Source organism: Fistularia commersonii, chromosome 2 (assembly GCF_037954325.1).
Source record: "Fistularia commersonii isolate RoL2024-O1a breed Wild chromosome 2, RoL_Fcom_v1.0, whole genome shotgun sequence".
Lineage (NCBI taxonomy): Eukaryota > Metazoa > Chordata > Actinopteri > Syngnathiformes > Fistulariidae > Fistularia > Fistularia commersonii.
The window spans coordinates 25,960,987-25,967,513 of record NC_141285.1 but is presented as its reverse complement, the minus strand read 5'-3'; the positions used below and the strand labels follow the sequence as shown (position 1 = coordinate 25,967,513).

At 39.5% G+C, this 6,527-nt stretch overlaps 1 long non-coding RNA gene across 1 annotated transcript; it reads left to right on the top strand.

Moving 5' to 3' along the window:
* The first annotated feature begins 1,011 nt into the window (after positions 1 to 1,011).
* Positions 1,012 to 5,857, top strand: LOC147236858 (uncharacterized). The gene is made up of 4 exons (XR_015107345.1): positions 1,012 to 1,226; positions 2,085 to 2,231; positions 3,096 to 3,204; positions 4,823 to 5,857. It is a non-coding gene; the product is annotated as an uncharacterized LOC147236858 (long non-coding RNA).
* The last annotated feature ends 670 nt before the right edge of the window (positions 5,858 to 6,527 follow it).

Sequence of the window (6,527 nt, the reverse complement as noted above, 5' to 3'; positions counted from 1 at the left end):
TTGACCCCGGACCTCCATCCTGCAGCTGCTCCAGTGACACAACTGTCACTGATGGAGGCAAACAAGAACCTGCCCCGTAAGCCTTAAAGGAACACTGCCCTTGAACATGGAACAAGCAGGAGTAGACTAAGACTACATGTTATCATACCTTCATTGTCCTCCAGGACGCTTCCAGGGTTGGATCTTGTCCGGCCCAACAAGGACAACATGAAGACCCCTCCTAGACTGACATCACTTCCTGTCACCATTGTCCTCATGTCTTATGACATATATGTTAAACTGTTAATTAGCATGATTGAATTAGTTCTGCAGGGCGGTTAGCTGGTCCCTTGTTAGATTCCCTTTCTGTGTGGCGTCTCCATGTTCTCCCTGTGTCTACATGGGTTCCAAAAACAGGAAAGGTTATTGTCCAGAGGTCTCAATGCAAGGGTGAACGGTTTTGCGTCTTCATATGTGGCCTTATGATCGACTGCTCCTGGATGAAACTCGTACCCAAAGACGGTCAGCTATTAGTTTGACATTCAGCACTAAATGCTTCACCACTTGGTCTGCACGTTCCACCTCTGGTCTGTTGTCAGAGAGTTGAGATGAGGATCCAGGCTTTGCCATTCCCCCAGATCCACCGGGGTCATATGTGGCCAAGAGCTATATTTGATTTGAAGTTTCAGCACCACAATCCTGGGACAAGCGCTGTGACAGATGAGGCTAACCAAAGAGCACTGAGGTTGGTGAAGGTAAATGCTACTTGGTATTCGTGTGCAACGACTTTGCAGGACATCAACATTTAACACACTGGTGGAGATTGTTAGCTAAGTTAGCCTAGATAGTTAAAAGCACCATTGTCATGATGCTGCAGCTGTGACTGATAAGTCGAGCTTTGTTTTCAACAGAGCCTGGATTTGATGGCGCCATAGCCCGGCATTTTCACCAATGAGTTCTGAGGCCGGGATGGTAGAAGATAAAGAGCACCAAGGCGCAGGTTAGGATATTTGTTCAGGATGGGGACTGAATCCTAAAGTATTGGGGCAGAACGGGAGCAGCCCATTGGCTCGCTCCTCCCAAGGTGCCTCTTCCGGATTGTAGCATCGGACACCCGGCTGGCCGCGGCCACGGTATTTGCCAGAGGATTGAGCTGTCAACAGCTGTGCCTTCTGGTCTCCTGAGTTCATGGACTTACTGGAGCCAGGATTCCGCCCGAATCATCTCGGCAGAGTCATTGTTTGTCGGCAAACGGCAGAATCCTCGCAGGTATAGAGTTGACTGATAGGAAGGCTACCGTTTCGGTATGCTTGAGTCACCACAAGAGCAAACACCTGCGCCTACTTATTATGCTAAGAAGGGCTTAATCGTTTTCAAGCTAGCTTTTAGCTCGAATTGATCAAGTGAGGAGGAGGAGATCGTTGTTACAACACTTGAGTGTGCAGAGGATGCGACAACTTCAGGGAAGGACGTATGTTTATGTTGTAGATCCAAGCGGAGTAGCATCTATATTTGCTGCCAACACCTGATATATATCCTATTTGGGGATCATTCGGGCGGCTGGTCAGCCCAGAGTATACATCCTTTCCCGAAATAGAGGCAGATGTCAAACGTGTTCTGCGCTGCAGGCAGATCAAACGTGTCGGGTAGCAAGAAGCTTGCAGCTAGCAAGGAGCTCACCGCTATCACATCTAGCGCCTTTGCCGGTGGAAACACATTAGCTTCTAACTGCTGCGTGCAGCAGCAGCAGCAACAAAAGGGATCTGTTCTTAATTTGGAAAGCGAATCGCATCATTTCTATCATAAATATTACAACATTAGCATTTAGCATTAGCCAGCGTTAGGCCTGCTCGGTGAGAGCTTCCCGGAGAACCTACAATTGCAGGGGAGCGGAGAAGTTCCCGTGAACCTAGCAAAGCCCAGCGTTGTCGTCACCCTTCCGCTAAATGGACACCCGTAGCATTGCTAGCAATTCTACCGCAGGCTACATAAGGTCACGGCTGTAACAAATAGCGGAAGGCAAAAGAACCCACCTCCACGTCGGGTTCGAGTATGACCAGACAGAACGTGCCCTCGTAAATCTGTTCTCCGGATCTTATCTTCAGATGTTCTCCGTCTCACCGCAACACATCGTAAAAAGAAAAAAAAAAATGTCCTCGTTTGAGGACGGCGGGTTCACTTTGGTCCAACATTCAACCTCCTCCTGTGGAACCAAGGACCACCAAGGGCTCGCTGGGGGAAGAAGACCCAAGGTACTCAAATGGCCCAATGTACTCAGATGGGCAAATGGGTACTTCCTCACTAGCGCCATATGTATACATTCATATACTTTATATATATTTATATGTATATAATCTTCTCCTGACATCAGATATCTGAATACCTGGTATTTGATTATATGAAAATCTGAGCATCTAGATGTCAAAGTATCAGAATAAGAATAAGAACAACTTTATTTATCCCGAGGAAACTGTTGTGCCAGAGTTTCAAGTGAAACATAACAATAATAAATAATAGTAGGAAATTGTATAAACAGTAAAAAAAAAAAAGGGGGGGGGGGTAAGAAATACAAATAAAAACTATAAAGTCTCAAAGTCAAGGTTAGAAAGTGTTTTAAGGTCTTAAGTGCAAAGATTTGAAGAGTCCCTGCAGCTGAAGGAAGATTTTTTAAAAAGTATTAAATAAAATATCAGTGTACATATATATATATATATATATATATATATATATGAGTATTTGAATATTTGAGTATCTGAATATCTGGATCTTTAAGTATCTGAATATAAATGTACATATATACACTAGTATTTGAGTGTTTAAATATGAGTATCTGGATGTCTAAGCATCTGAATATCAGATTGTACTAATCTGAGTATCCAAGTATCTGGATGGGTAAGTATCTGAATATCAGTGTACATTTCTGAGTATTTGAATATCAGAGTATCAGAGTATGCATGTATCTGAGTACCTGAATATCTTAGTATCTTATCTGAGTATCAGTGTATGCATGTATCTTGATATCTGAATATCATAATATCATAAGACTGAATGTTTAAATATCTGAGTAACTGAATACCTGAGTGACTGAGTATCTGAATATCTATCTCTCTATTTAGAAGGTCAAGGTCATTGGTGGAACCCGAAATAGAAGGAGGAGTGGGCGGAGCCACGAGGAGGCCCTCGGAGGAACGTCGATGGCCAACGTCTGGGCGCCCATTCCAGTGTGTCAGTCTGGAGCCGCACACACACACACACACACACACACACACACACTGAAAGGGTACGGCCTGTTTCGGTATTATCAGCTGTCCGCTCGGGTCCACAGGGGCCGTTATGTAACTTTGTGCTCACTGGCGCCCCCTAGTGGACGGGCTGAGAACACACTCATATCCAGGGGACACTGATAACTCATACTAATAATCATCTTAATTAAATCTTATTCATTTAGAGCTCTGATAATCTGATGTAAATATTATGATTTTATTAAACACTTTTTATATTTTTTTTCAATTCATAAAAAGTATTTTTAGATAAATATTTATGAATCAATTTTTATTCATTTTTGAACAATTCAGAGTGAAAATAATATTTTTTTTCTTTTTTTTCTCTTTTCTTTTTGAACTTTTCTTTTAATATTTTTTTAATTTTTTTTTTTCTTTTTTTCCATTTTTCCTCCTATTTCGAAAAAAAAAATCTTTTTTTTCTTTTTTTCTTTTCCTTTTTTTTTTCTGATGTTATTTAACATCAAATTAGCCTTGGGGCCATCTTTAATTAGGCGGCCATTTTTTTTTGTTATTGCTGTATTTTGCAGAACCTGGTGCTAAAAGGTAAACCTTTCCTTTGAGAAAATGAAAAAAACTTTCCGATCAGGTTCGACCTGATTTTTTTTTCTCCAGCAGGTCAGGATTTGTCTTCCTCCTCTTCCTCCTTCAAAGTAAATAAGTAGCCAAACTCTTTAAAAACCCATTTATTGCAGAGGCGACGGGTGTCGGACGAGTCGCCTGTCCCGACCTTTGGATGAGAAAAGTGGGTTATGATGCAACGTGTGTCAGCTGTTTCATCTCCCACCTTTCACACACACACACACACACACACACACACAATCCTTTCATCTCCATGTGCTAACGTCGTGATCATGCAGCCGTTTATTTCTTATTTTAATCTCTCGCTCTTTTTAGTCTTATAGTTTTGTTTTTTCTATGATCTGATATTTCTTTTTTTTTACAGTAAATAAATCAGTAATTATCCTGTTAAGGTGCTTGAAGGAACAGCAATTACAACATTTTAATTAAACATGACTGGCACAATCATGGAATGATTGCATTGTCCTGCGTAATTTCCTATCTTATTTTGGTTATTTGTACTTCTGTCAAGGCTGTGTACTGCATTTATATAGATTCAATGTACCCTTGAATAGGGGACAATTACTTTATAATTATTTAGACAATATTGTAAAATAAATGACTATCTTTTTATGTTTAGTTTGCTTGTTCATTTTACCTCTCACTTTACTTTATTTTATTTTTTTATTTTTTATTTTATTTTAATTTATTTATTCTTTGTTTTATTTAACATCTTATTTTTTATTTTATTTTATGTACATTTTTTCACTTTGATTTCATTTCATTTTTATTTTTCATTGTTTTCAGTCTAATTTTATTTTAATTCAATTTATTTGACATGACCTCATTTTATTTCAGTTAAAGTTAGAATACTTTAATTCTATCTAATTTGTTTTGATTTCATTTTATTTTTGTCATGTATTTATTTTTAAATTCATTTTTATTCAATTTAATTTCACTACATTTTTTTATGTATATTATTTTTTCTCATCTCATTTCAGGAGCTGGATGTAATCGAGTACCTCAGCGGTGCAACAGCGCCCTCTAGCGGTCAACCGAGGAACAGCGGGAAAGTCTGACTTAGTTACTACGTTACTACGTTACTACTACTTATACAAGTACTCAGGAGTACTTCAGTCCGATACTGTGTGTACTATCTATCTATCTATCTATCTATCTATCTATCTATCTATCGACCTCTTATCGTTCTCTCTTAGATTTTTCTTTATTTTTAATTTTTTTTCCATTTTGTTTTTATTTCAATTTTCATTCCATGATTTTTTTTCCCTGTCTGTTTTTCTTTTTTCTTTTTTCTTTCTTTTGAGTTTTCTTTGATTTGGATATCTAAATATTGGAGTATCTGAATATTTGAGTATCTGAGTAGTGGAGTATTTGAATATACGAGTATCTATATTGCAGTAACTGAATATTTGACTATCTAAATATTGCAGTAAGTGAATATTTGAGTATCTAAGTATTGGTGTATCTGAATACATTAGTATCTGAGTAACAGAATACAGGAGTAACTTAATATTGGAGTATCGGAGTGTCTGAGTATCTGAATATATGAGAATCTAAATATTGCAGTAAGTGACTATTTGAGTATCTAAGTATTGGAGTATCTAAATATATAAGTATCTTAATATTGGAATATCTGATTATATTAGTATCTGAGTCACTGAACATAGTACTACCATAATATTGGAGTATCTGAGTATCTGAATATCTTCATATACAAGTAGCTAAATAGTGGAGTATCTGAATATTTGAATATCTAAATATTAGAGTCTCTAAACATATGAGTATCTTAGTATTGGAGTGTCAGAGTATCTGAATATCTGAATATATAAGTACCTAAAGATTGGAGTATATGAATGCGTTGGTATCTAAAGGTTGGAGTATCTGAATACCAAAGTACCCTAAATATAGGAGTATCTGAATATTTGAGCATTTCAATATCTGAGTATCCACGAACAGTGAGTGGGTTCTCCATGTTCTCGATGTGCACGTGGATCTGTTGATTGACAGGTGACCTATCCATGTCAAACCCCGCCTCTCGCCCTTTGTGATTGGCTAACGGCCTCTCACCCCGACCCTCAGTGTAGGATCAGCACAACAGAATGCTTGAGCATGGAATTAACCATTTCCACCTAAGGGGAACTACTTCCTGCCTTGTGGCGTGGTGATCTCACACCTCAGCCGGGAATAACTGATGCCGAAGTGACGAGAAGGTCCATCCGGTCCTGGCTAGATGTGGATCCGCTGTCTTCTGCCATCTGAACTTGTCACCTGGAGGTGCTTTTTCCAGAAATGGCTCTTTTCTGAAGGGAGTTCTTCTGATGGGCCTCGTGCTAACACTTGCGCTAACACTTGTGCTAAAACCCCAAAATATGGACGAACGCACTCCGATCTTGGGAAAATCTGGTATCCATGTGTGTTTGTGTGTGTGTGTGTGTGTGTGTGTGTGTGTGTGTGTGTGTGTGTTCAATGCACACACTCGAATAAGGCGCCAACAACCCCTATTAACAAAAGCTACATTAAACATCCTGCCAAACTGCTATACATCCCGCTTACAATGCACACACACACACACACACACACACACACACACACACACACACACGCTGGGCAGTTGGCATGGCAACTGCAGAGAGGCCGCACAGCTTCTCCTGACGCTTCCAACACCAGGAATGGTTCCAGCACATA